Genomic DNA, 14,272 nt, shown 5'->3' with positions numbered 1-14,272 from the left:
AGCTGATAAATCTGTAGCCACTTCTCCCCTGGAGCACTTGCTGACTTGTTGCAGACAAAACTGACAGTAGACTAAAGGCTTCGTTCAGACAGAAAATCTCACTGGAGGGCAGAAAGACTGGCAGAGCTTTCAGTGGTCTGGTTCTGCAGTGACAAAGAAAATAAAGTTTAGGGAATTTCATGCTCAAAAATTATATCTCCCTCAAGAGACTTGTCAAATTCTAAAGGTGATTTGAAGCCTCCTACATAAAGGGGATTTATTATAAACTCTCCCTCTTGAAATTAGGAATGAAACAAGGATCACCATTTTTATTTAATGTTATACTGGAGGTTAGAGCAACTACAATAAAATAAAAGGAAATAAAAGTTATAGTATTGAAAAGAAGTAAAACTGTCCTTATTCACATGACATTTTTATGATTATGGTAAAACAAAGGAATCTACAAATAAACTATAAAAATAATTAATGATCATTATATCAAGGACAATTAAAAAATTGTATTTCTATAAACCAATGCATTAGTTAATATTTACTGTGTAAAAGCTATTCTAAAACTTAGTGATTAAAAAACAACTATTAGTACAGTTCACAATTCTTAACAGCAATAATTGTTCTAGAATCAGTTGAGCAGCTCTTCTGATCTTGGCTCAGCTCAGTTATGTATCTATGGTCAGCTTCTGGGCATTGGCTAGGCATTCTGAGGATTGTCTGGTTTGGGGTGGCCATAGCTAGGATGACTCACCTCTGTTCAAGTTGGTTAGTCATCCTCCAGCAGGACGTCCTGGGCTTATTTACATGGAAGCTAGGAAATATTACTAAGAAATCTTTTTTTTTTTTGAGACTAGGCTTAAAACTGGAACAACGTCACTTCTGTCACATGCCATTGCAAATCACAAGGCCAAAGCAAATCACAAGGCCACCTAGATCCTGTGTGGGAGAATAGAATCCTCCTCTTGATGGAAGTACTAAAGAGTCATGTTTCAAAGGATAGGACCACCTAAAGAGGTGGAGAAGTAGTGCCATATATGTAACCACTCTAATACAAAATTACATAATAAATTAAATGTAATAGCAAAAATATCAAAACATCAAACACTAAACATTTGGACAAGATAGAGTAACAGAGAAAAGATTTCCCTCCCATCTGAAGCAATGGACAAATACATGAAACAATTTTAAAGACAGTAAGCATGAGAGAGTAAAGGACAATAATCCCTGAGGGACAGGAAACAAACAAGGTGAGCCCTATGCTTGCACCGACTCACTGCCTTAATAAAGTACGTGGATAATAGTACAGGAAGAAGCCTGGCAGTGTCCAGCAAATTCAGTGGGTTGTGGAGATAGAATTGGGAGTTCACGAAGACCAGAAAGCTAGAGTTTGCCAGATAGAGTACTAAAAAGAAGAGAGCTACAGTGAGAAAGAAACTTCAAGACCTTCAGAGTATGTCATTGAGTATTAAGCAGAACATTGATTAGCACATGTATATGAGGAAACTACCAATGCATTGTTTGTGTCAGATATCAGCGGCTATACATGCCACAAAACGTCATGGTATTGGCATGCAGTCATCATTCATTTCAGGAGATGTAGGATAAGCATCCATTTCTTTGGGGCTCACATGATATTAAGCACAAGCGCAGATGTTTAGGGTCACAGGTCACAAGTGCCAGATCCCAAATGACAGATGGCCTATGTGCCTTATATTCTATGAATTTCTGTGTCTGGGACTCCCTGAAACACAGGACCCAGAGCAGAAACTCTCCTTGCTGATTCTGGAGTGAATTATTAGTACATTTGTCCATGTACTAAGGTGTCTGTTTGATTGATTGATTGATTGATCAATTCATTAATTAATTGATTGATTGCCACTACTACTACTTTTTTATCCATTGCTTCTCAATATTTCTCCCATTTTTGAAGGGATTTTTCTCAAAAAATTTTGTTTTTTTGCTGTATTACCATAATATTGTAGCTAACCAAATTTAAGCTCCATTAAAAGGGAAAAAAGGAGAGCAATAATTTGATCTCAAATAAATGTGGAGCAGGTTTAAAACCATTGATTTGTTAGATTTGTTTTGATTAACTGTACCCCAGTTTTGTACTCTCTACAATGTGTAAAAACCTATATAATTCTAAGCCTAGGTCTTTTGGCCGCTTATGCTAATTCTTAAGTGTCAAATTCAAGAACGTAGAAAAGAATGAATGCTATACATGGCCAATTCACTGCTAATTAGATGTGTTTGCAATTGGAATTCCTATGTCATGGGAATAATTCACTGGATCCTTGAGTATGGAGAAGTAACCTAAGGAGGGGAGGTGGATTCAGAGGTATGTCACTAATTATCACTTCTGCAGGCAGGTACTCACCCAGATTATCAGAGGAAAGCACTGGGGGGCTTTGCTGTGTACTGTGTCTGTCAGCCAGCTGATATCACCCTGATTCAGCTCCCTACCAAGAGAAGAGACAGACCTTATAAAAAAAACTTAAAGTAGTTCCATGCACTTGACTGCAGTACTCTCTGAGGCGTCTCCCGGGTAGCCTAGGCTGACCTACAGAGCTACTTCCAGCATTAAAAAATAAATAAATAAATGAATAAATAAATAAATAAATAAATAAATAAATAAATAAAGACTTGAAGCAGGGTAGATGGAGAAATAGAAAGGAAGCAAAAATAGAAATGAGAAAATTTATTTATCCCTATATTATAGCAAGATGTTCTATGAGCAACTTATTTCAAAGTAAAAAAGGTGATTAACAACTTTATGAACTGTATAAGTAAGCATAGAATATGTTAAACATCTTTTAAAAATCAACTTAGAAGTACCCAAAAGATTATGGAAAATCGAGAAAAAGTTAAAAAAAAAACGTCAGTCTGACTAATGTAATTTCCTCTCATAACAGAGTAAGAGGGCTGCTGAGTCAATAGTTAAATTTAGCTTTATAGTCCAAATGGAACTGACCATAGTGAAGATGCAAAACATGTCATCTTTGTTAAATTTCTAGTCGGGGGCCATTTGGCAAATGCAACTCTCAGTGAAGTACTATGTTTTAATAAAACTTCTTGATTGAAATGGGACAAGAAAAACTCTGAAGAAATGGAAGAAAAGAGAATGAAATTATCAAAGCTAAATTTTGAACCTATCCCTACTCTCTCTCTTTTCTATTACTGCTTATAGATCTGGCCCTTCATTATTTCTTGAATGAATCACTGTAAAAGCCTCATATTCCTAAAACAGCTTTTTCATATTCATCCAGACTTCCTTTCAGAGACGTTTTGTAAACATAAATTTGACTGCTAATTTGCTTCCCCAAAACCATTCATTACTCCCAAACTTATCAAAGCACATAGGTCCTTCACAACAAACCCAATCCTTCTTTCCAAACTTACCCCCCACCACTACCAATCAAGAACACCCTTGATTTCATAGCCAAATCAACCTTCTTTTGGTTTCACTGACTTTGCTTTAATATTAAACTGCCTATTTCCGTGTGATTTTTTACAAAGTGAATTACAGACTGAAGATGATTAAAAGTATTTATTTCAGTGATCACTTCATCACAGAAATTTTTTTAATTGGTTAGATATAATGTAATCTAAATTTTTAATTTAAATATTAGAAAAATCATTTTCCATTAATTTTAAAATCCTCAATTTTTTAAAAAATAGAGATTTGTAGAACACAGTAAAATATTTAAACTTCATAATGTCACTTTCTCCCTAAGTTTTTTGTTACTTTATACATGCCGTATCAAAAGCATATCACAAAAAAATGTAGTCATCCTAGGGATAAGATTTCTTTCATATTTATTTTGCATTCTCATTCTAGTTTATATAAAATCTATTTATTAAATTCTACATGACTTAAACCTTAATCTAAGCTAATTCTGTAATTATAGTTATCAACTCCAAAAAATATTTTGTTCATCTTCTTTTTCAGAAGTCTACATAGGCATCTAAACAACCAAGGAAAAAATTACTCTGAAGGACCTTTGAAATACTATAGGGGATTGATTGCCTCTAGCATAGTGTCTGCCTATGACATTTTGCCCTTCTAAGTATTAAATCAGTCTCCAATATGAAAGTAAACACACAGTCACAAAAGTAAGCATTTGGTTTTCATGTAAAGAAAACACAGATGATTTTTAAAGGTCGATTACAGACGAATAATTTTTCTATTACTTATCTAGAATTTTTATACAAAATTTATAAGCAAAGTCACACATTTAAGCTATATATTCATGTCACTATAATTTGAAAAATAGAATGCATGGAAACACTGAGTCAAATTTTCCTAGCTGTGGGCATAAATAGATTTTTATCACTGTACGAAGGGAACAAGACAGTTTCTCTCTTCACCTGTTCTATTTATTTCCAGGGTAAATAGAATGGGATCCTGTGTGAACTAAATATTTGGTTCACAGTATTTTGTATTTAATGAACCAGTTAAATTTTTTAAGTAATTAGAAGACATGGAGTTGTCAACCTCTTTTGAAAATTAAATGTGGTATAAAATAAAAAGTATTACATACTACCGTCATAAAAATTAGAAAGAACTTAATCTCAGAATCACAGTGCTTCCAAAGAAAGTACAGCTGGCAATTTTATAATGTCTCCCCCCCCCTCATTTCTCACCATAAGTTAGTGAAAATGTCATCAAGCCAATTGTGTTCATGGACTGGCATTTAGGAAACACTGGACTGAGCTATGTTAGACAAAGATATTCAAGGCATTATGTAACATCTTTAAGCTTTGCTGTTGAAATATTTAATGATTACACGAAACTTTCAAAGCACTACCAAAGAAAATAAAGTTTTAACAGATTCAAAGAAGGAAATGATGTTTTCCAATGAAAGGGATCTTAAATGGCTCTTCACTACAATTCACAGACAAGGCCGTTCTTAGAGAAGGCTCATTAAACCAGAGAAAATGTAGCTGGCAGGGCTCATGGCCACAAGGCAAAAAGTACTCTGCTTAGTTTGAGAAGCAGGGAGCTTCATCACACAGCCACTCTCATAACCTAGAAAAGCAGGCTGTCTGCATTTTTCAAAGCTTGACTTTGTTCGAGGACAGCGAGATACTCAGTAGAAATTAATGGATTAAGAGCTCCATACTCTGATAGAGAGAGCACAGCATAGGGAATGCAGACAGCAGTAAGGTAATGGCTATGTATAGAGCAAAGACAATTAGGGGGATCGTTTTATAAGCTATATTAATGTCTAACCAGTGTAATATATACTTGAAACTAATAAAAGAAATTATGTAAGAACTCTATACGTAAAGACTGTATCTCACCTAAATGTGTTTGGAATTGAACTAAAATCAATTTTTGGAATTATCACTGAGATTCTAAGTAAGTAAACCAGAGTCAAACTCAGAGTACCACACTCACTCTGAAACTTAGATGAGGAGGTAGATTTCACCAGAAAGTAAACTCTTAACCACAGTTTAGAATTACTACCACTTCCTGTCAGGACTTGAAAACTATTCTCAAGAGCCCTCTGTAATTTCTTACATAGTGAAGGATACAAAACTCTCCTTTATTTTGTGTTTAGTCTTTCTCAATGAGTCTTTAACAGCTTTTGCTCATCTCTGCTTAAAAGATCTCTCTAGGAATTAGAGCCACTTTTGATTTCTCTTTCTTTTACATACCCTATTTCACATCCAATCCACATCTTGTTGGTTCTACCTTCAAAATATATCCAGAATCAGACAACTTGTCACTACTTCTGTGTCCTGTGACCTTATCCCCCATAACGTAATCACCACTATGTCTCTCCGAATCACACAAGTAACTCCTAGTCCACTTCCTTTAACAGACCCTTGCCCTCTCTAGTCTAGTCTGCTCATAGCAGTCTGAGTGATTCTCTTAAAACATGTGAGATCATGCTTAGAGTACAATCCTTTCTTACAATAGACTATAAGGCTCTCCTTGCTTTTTCTTTTTGACCTCATTTCCTACGAATCTTCTCTATCTTTCTTTTCTCTATTCCTTGAACACATCAGGCAAGCTCATGCCTTAGCTCTTCTTTCTGCTTAAAGTGTTCTTTCCTTCGATGTCTGAAAAACAAACTCCTTTACCTCCTTTAGATCTTTACTTTAGTAACATATTCTTTTTAAGGGCAACCAGATCACTCTACTCAAAATGTTACTTGTTTATTCTCCATCATCATTTCTAATCTCTTTATTCTGTTCTCTTTTATAGCATTTACCTTTCAACATCCTTCTTACTCGGGTTTATTGTCTTTCTGTCTTCCTCCACTAGAATGTTAGGCACACATGTACAGGGATTTTTCTCTCTGTCAGGTTCACTGGGTGCCCTTAGTCCTTAGAAGAGCACATTGTGATGATCAGTAAACATTCATGAAATAAATCAATTAAAATTCAGCCTCGGATTGGGGTAACGAGGTCATATTTCTAGAATAATATTCAGAGAGCCTGCTGAAATTGTTATTTTCCTCGCTCCTTCTGGGAAAGCACAGAATAAGGCAAATACAACATAGATAACAAAAATTCCTATTTCTTTCTGATACACTATCGGAAACAAAATAACTTCAGAAGAATAAGCATTTGATTAAGAATAGAACAGGCTAATGGAAAGAGGCTCTCCTCAGCACCTTTATATGACACTGCTAGGTCTGCTTTTCTAGATATAAAAACAATAACAGAAGGCTAAATGTAGCAAAAATAGTAAAAATTCAACATGAGCATTTTGAGCATTTAACTATATAAAATACTTATGTCTGATTCTTCTTTCTCTTAACATATATTAAATGTATACATTTGAAAGTAGCTTCATTTCAAGACAATATCACCCACATCTGGTTGCAATATACATTTTCCTTAGTTATAATAATATTTGATTAAAAACAATGAACATAATAAGAAATTTTAGAGTCTACATCAATATAGCGCAGATAAAGTCTACAAATCAGCTAAAACATATCAGCAATTAGGAGTTTAGTCAGATCATAGATTTGCTGATTCTTTTGTTCTTAGCTTAATAGAACATTTATTCAACAGATGACTACTGGCATTGCTAGAAGACAGTAATGCATCTAAACCCTGTTTGCTTAGCCTAGCAAAATAATAAATTGTGCTGTGTTTATCTTTTTGTTTCTAAGGCCAACTGTTGGCTTTATTTAATACCCTCTTAACATGCTAATAGCTCCTAATGGTCACATCAGCCATCAGTTAAACAAACCATTAGGTTGAGAAAAGAAATTTCAATAAAAACAATTCACTAATTTGTTGATTGTTAATGGACATTAGCCCATTCAGGACCTTCGCCTAGACATATAGTTTATCTCAGAATCTATTATAGCAGTTTCTCTGGTAAAGAGGCTAATTCAGCATTCTACATGCTTCTATTTCCAGAAGACATGCTACCTAGATTTTTATATGCAAATTAAAAGTTTTCAATCTATGACATACACATAAAGAGAAGAACCTGCCAAAAATAAATTGACTTTCAAATTACATAATTTTCACACTGTTTATGATTAAGGATGAATTTACATGAGTCTTCTTAATCTCTCTCTCAATTATTAAAGCATTGTTACTGCTATTTTAATTTTAGAGCATGTCATTTCTGGTTTAGATTCAAAGTATCCTTTATACAATCAAAACACCATGTTATTACACCAGGAAAGTGAAAGTCAAAGACATATTTTAAATAAGATTTTGCTGTTCACTTCATGCTTGTCTTCACTGACAAGAGTTTAAATTGCTGATCTTTTTATGTTGCGTTTTTCAAATACTTATTTAATTTTTAAGTAGAAATGGAATTTGATGACTATTTTCAGAACATTAACTCAAAATCTGATATTTGAGGTATGAAAAATTAACGCATAGTTTCTCAGTATGAAAAGAGAAGTTAAGCTACTTCCATGTTTCTTTTTGTAGTTGAGGTATTTTTCTTGTGATAATTCCAGGACGTTTTTAAAGCTATCTGGAGGCCTTTTAATTCGATGTGAATTCAATTATTATATACATAGACAAACACCAAAGCACACACACATGACTGTGGAAAATCATTTAATCGTATTCATATTTTATACAGATGCCATTCACATTATTCAGTAATAGGGAAGCTCGTGCATGATTAGATTTGGCATGTGGTGTGAAAGTCAAGCAATGAATACATTCAAGATTGCACTTCTTTTTCTTCTGTTTTCAGAAGTAAGCTTCTTGAATAATGGCTGAAGTAAACCTGAGGATTCCTAGCATTTTGATTATCACCATACCCTATCATAATTTATTATTTTAAAAAATTCATGGTGAAGAGGTTCCAGTTTATTAAAACAACCAAATGTTTAGCAATCAAGTTTCTCAGCTTAAAATTTGAAGAAATATTTTATGGACATGCAATGTTCTCACAACAAATTAACAGGAGCTCTAAAGATATTTCTCATGCCATTTAATAATTTAATTACCTCGAAATGTAGAAACTAATTGTCCTGGTTATACAATCACCAGTTATCATGATTGGACCATGTGATAGCTTATGCGTACCCATTTTTAAAACCATAATACAATATAGTGGGAAATATTTTAATGAATTTTATATAAATTTCTAAATGTATTATATAAACTAAATGGAGTGTCTATATTTTAATATTTTTTCTTTTTAATCTCTAAAAAGAAAATTACTAAATGTAGATAGCACTAGGTAGCAGCCCCTATGTTTAGGTATTAAACTTGCAAAGCTTTTCCTGAAAAGCTTTTTTGGAGGTTATTTGTCTATTTTAAACTATACGCTATGTCTTAATTGTATATTACTGTTATTTTGTGTGTTATGCTGTACTTTTAACATATATTGAAACTTTATATAACATAAATATACATATACAAATGTTTTTAACATAAATGTACAAAAGTTTAATAAGATTTATTGAAAAATTATTAATGTTTTTTAATCTTTAAATGTCATAAATAGCTATCATGTTCAATAGCCTCAAATAATCAAACTAATTATTTTACTTACTCAAGAATTCAGTTCATAAACATTAATTAAAAATGAGGACTTTGTGAGGTTGTTGGGAGAATTAAGTATGATACATAAAATGGTTGTAGCATTGAGGCTCACCTAAATTGCGGTAGGTATCTGGATATAAAGATAGTTCCTAGACGGAGAGAGCTTGGAGTGGGAGAGGATAGTTATGCCACGTCTGTGGTGGAGAATGAACAATTTTCCATTAATAATAAAACAAAGAAGTCCCTTTCATTTACTCTTTTCTAATGCTGTCTCTCGTTCTATCTAAGAATCATAGTCAAATTAACTTGTTATTCTACTCAGAGGGAAACCATCTGAGAACATAGGGTCCATTTTTTATTCCACGGTTGATATTGAAATGGTAAGTTGGCGATCTTAATTCTTTCTCCCCAATAGCTCATTACAAAGTCACCATGTTGATCTATGGAGTATGGAGTAATTCAAATGATTGATTCAAAACTATTATTGGATTCAATGGCCTTAAGTTGTCTCTTTCCACAAAGCAAGTATTGTTAGCTAAGAGATATTTTACATGATTGGTATATGAGCTTAATCAAATTAATTAAGATGCTGAGTTCTATTTGTACTATGAAATCCAAACCGATCAGACCAACATTGTAAATGGAAAATAGACTCACTGGGAGAGAAAAGGGCAATGACTTGGAAAATCTGATAGACCAGCTGTTGTTACCTACCCAGCTCTAAAATTTTATCAGCTGACTTTGTATTACCATAATTCTAATTATGGTACCTTTGTCCCAGATTGTGAATAACAATCATTATTCAATCCTTCTTTTAAAGGAGAAATTAAGAAACATTTCAAAATCATTTATCCTTTTCCAAGCTTTGTTGAATTGTTTCTAATTGTGCTTTGGAGCTCACTTTTATGATAGCGTCCCAGTTAGGTTGAAATTGACTGTTGCTTGGCATATCCTTCTACGTTTGTCCCTAGTACACGAGCAGTCCTCTTTTTACAGATGTCTTGTGACCATGTCTTCTGTCTTCCTCAATGGGGTTTTACTTTATGACTATCATCATTATTTGCTGACTCTCTCTAAACATCCTCACATTTCATTTATTCATTCAAGAAATGTAATTGACCACCTTCTTATATGCCAAGGTTATAGGAAATCAGCAGTGAATTCAAAGATTGGAGATAGAAAGCAGAAATTGTAGTTTTGAGTAATTTCTGGTAAAGAGAACTGGATTCAACTCTTTTAAGTTCTCTTTTTATGCATTAAGTTCCTTGACTGATAATTTGATTACCTATCTTATAAGGAGTTTTCAGGGAACATTTCACCCAGACTATTTCCTAATTTGGTTAAAGAACTCCAATAAACTTGTTAAAATCTTGAAAAGTGATTCTCCTAGAAATCGTGTAATGATTGATGGAAAGAAAATGGCATTATAATGTTAGTTCTTCTTTTTGCATGTATAAAAATTAGCTAGAGATTACTAAAGTCTAATGTCTTTTTTTTAGACTTGATAATAAAGCTGGTTTTGCCTATAACTGTGAAATGAAAAAAAAAAATACGCATTGTACAATATACCCATAAATAGGCATTACACTTTAAAATAGTCAAACTCGATAAGTTAGAAAGTACATCATTTTATTCAGTTTTAAGAGTTTAGGAGAATCATAAAATGGAAACTGAGGAGGATAAAAATTTCCCTCTAATCAAGTGATTTTTAAAATTTTCGTTATATTTTAATTGGAAATTTTCTATAACATTCCAGAATCTGTCTTTGCTTACAAATTAGAAGAGCTGAACGATCAATAAAAGACCATATTTTTAACATGGGAACATTCAATGACAGCTGAGTGATGGCCATCCTGTTGGGTAGAGTATGCACTTTCCAGACAACCACATCCTCACCACTCCTCATTGCCATGTCCACAGCTTGTTTCTTTCATGTTTATTATTTGTCTAACCTCATAGACATTTGAGTTTGTGGACTATGACCCACATTGTAAAGCACAATATAGAAAGAAGCCATTGAGTATTAGAAGTCCAAGTAATTAATAGAAGTGAAGAATGGAAGGCTCTCCCAAGTAGTACTCAATCTGAAAGTTATTCTAGTGCTACCCAAAACCAAAGAATGGTTTTCATATTTCCCAGCACATCTGAGCTGAGACAACATTTTTAGTATACATTTTTGCTAAAGAAGCATTTGTTGCAAAAGTGAAAAAGCAATAGGAAAGCATGGACTTTATTAGATGGTTTTTGAATAATAGTAGAATTCATTCATTTTCATAATGAATACTTTGAAAGTCTGTTGTCAGCTCAGATACAAGTGAACAGGCTAAAGTGGTTTGTTATGGTTTAATATCAAACCAGCACGGGATAACATATAACCATGGTCAGCTCCGTGGGATATAGAACGTGGTCAGCTCCAAGATGGTTTTTATCAGCTTTATAAGGTTTGTAACATAGGTCAAGAACAATGCCTTTCACATAGTGGACAGTCAATAAATAAATATTTTTAGATAAATGGAGAGAAAAGTTAATTAATCAAAAAATAACCCTAAAATTATGAATATTTGTTAGCGATTTCTTTTAAAGTTTACATTTATCACCAAGTCTCTACCTTCAGTCATCCTGAAAATCACAGTGAAGTCTTAGCTGAATATTATTTCTATATTTTGTTGACTAGAAGTTTATGCTTCACTTACTTGTTAACTTCTTTATAGTTTTTTCATTGTTACAGGTTAGTTCTTCACACTTAAGCTTTCTTTATTTTCTTTAGAAGGTCCTGAACTATAAAAGCCATTTGAAAAAGTACATTTAATAAGAAAATCCAACTTCTATGCTTAAAAACATTATTTTGGAGTAATGATACTAGACAGCATACCTTATTATGTAGTACCAAATCTGGATCTATTTCCAAGTGGGTGTAATATGCATTTCAAGTACACTGCCGCAAACCACCTATCATATTAACTATAAGCAGAGACAAATACAATTAAATAGACTTTAAAGTATATGTGCAATGCCAGAGTTAAAAGGACCTGGTATCAGACTTTGTCTTTTCCAATACTTCTCAGTTGGAGGTACTGGAATCTCCGACCATGGACCCACCCACATTTAGTTTCTTGGCTGACATGAGAAGAAAAAGTGAATATGGAGTATCTATTCTGAGGAGATTAAATCTCCCACCCCAACCTTGCCCTCACAGTTCAATTTCACAGTTCAATTACCTTATCTGACACTTCACTTTCTTGCTGTGCTGGAAGTACTCTCTAAAGAGAGTTTAAAGGCCACTCAAGTGAGATCGTATAACTTTCTCTCCTATACCCAACCCATTGTCATTTGTGTTTTGAATTGATTGTCCAAACCTCAGTATGATCTCCAGCCTAATGCTAAATACAGTTTGCAGCTAAGATCCCTATTGCCATGACCCAGCAGTGGATACTGAACTCCCTTTGGTACTGAAATCTTGACTGATCCTCCAGTTCGCACAGTCCCTTTGGACAGTGAACTGTCCTGTTCTGTTGATGTTAGCAGTACATATGAGGCTATTTCCTTTCACCTCATTCCATCTTGCCCTGAGCTGCTGAATTATGACTCCTCACTACCTTATCCCAGGATTTCTAATCAAGAAGGATCTGTGGGGTCACACTTTGAAGTATTCTTGCTATTCCAAACAATTTAACATTGAGAGACAAATAAAAAGAGGATGGGAAGAAACAAACAAACCATCATCGGGAACCACACAAAACAAAATAAAACAAAACAAAAATACATATAGGAAGTGGTGAAAGGGGCTGAAGCCACTGCCTGCTGGGTTTTGAGTCATAAGCAGAATAGGCCTAATATCTGTCTTCTTCAGGGAAGCAGAAACTAAAATTGGCCCCAACAAATCAGATGCCAATTTTTAAAACTAGGAGCTGGAGTGGAATTCTTTGCACATGAAAGGAAGTGGAAGATGCGACTGCTACGACTAATATAAAACTGCAATCTAGGGAGGGAGGGGGATGCAGACAAAGGTAGACCAGGAAGTGGCTCAAGCCACTTGCTGGTTTTCTCACTAGTTTGGAGATGTATACAACATTGCCAAGGTAGGACAGCCTTGACACAACACACCAGGCATTGTTCTAGATTAGAGGCTCACATTTTTCCTCTGTCTGGAATCCCCATCTTGTTGTCTCTATGTCTGAGCTCTTCCCATCTTCAAATGCTATTCCTTCCATAAAACACTCAGGCTTTTCTTTTTTACTGGACAAAAAGATAGGGTGGCCTCCCAGCAGTTTTTGATACATGCATCTTGCAGAAGCAAAATTCTAAGTGTATGCCATACTGGTAACTCTGGTCTAAGTGGATGAAGTCCTCTGACTGCATCCCGGTTAAGCCGCTCACAAGTGGATAATATTAAAGAATAAATTAAGCTCTTTGAACCTCAGTCTGCTTACATGTAGAAGTAGGGTTGTTATGAGAATTAGCAGTAGGTGAATAAAGCCATTAGCACAGTACTTGGCACAAAGTGAGTGTTCAATGCATGGGAGCTATTTTTATTAGAGTTTTGGTGTACATCTCTCATACTATAGTATGGGATTTTGTGGATAGATTTTATCTCAAGCATTTTGTATGATGGAGTCAGAGATACTTAGCTTTACATTCCGGCTCTATCTCTTAGTGCCTATATGACCATGAGTGAGTTAACTAATCTGCCTAAACCATATTAGCCACAGGTTGTTGGGCACTGATAGTGAAAAGAAACCTACTCTGAAAGAAAAAAAAAATTTATTAAGAAAATCAAGATTTGTAAATATATTTTGTCTGTATCAGAAATTATTCCATATTATATATGATTCAAAAAGATACCACTTTAACCCATTAAAACACTAGTGTGTGTGTGTGTGTGTGTGTGTGTGTGTGTGTGTGTGTGTATGTGTGTGTGTCTGTCTGTCTGCCTGTCTGTGTGAATGTTAGCAAGGATGTGAAGAAATTTAAATTCTTGTGCACTGCTGGTAGGAATGTAAAATGGTACAGCCACTATGGAAAACAGTATGATGTTTTCTCAAAAAATTTTTAAAAGAAGTATCATATGACCCAGCAATCTCACTTCTGGGCATATACCCAAAAGATTTGAAAGCAAGGACTCAAACAGATATTTATATAACCATGTTCACAACAGCATTATTCAGAATAGCCAAAAAGTAGAAGCAACCAAAGTGCCTATCAGTGGATGAATGGAAGAACAAAATGTGGTATATACGTATAATGAAATATTATTCGAACTTAAAAAGGAAGAAAATTCTGATACTACAGCATGGAT

This window comes from Pteropus medius, unplaced genomic scaffold (assembly GCF_902729225.1).
Source record: "Pteropus medius unplaced genomic scaffold, Ma_sr-lr_union100, whole genome shotgun sequence".
NCBI classification, from domain to species: domain Eukaryota; kingdom Metazoa; phylum Chordata; class Mammalia; order Chiroptera; family Pteropodidae; genus Pteropus; species Pteropus medius.
The sequence above is the reverse complement of the archived record's forward strand: the minus strand, read 5'-3'. Positions refer to the sequence as shown.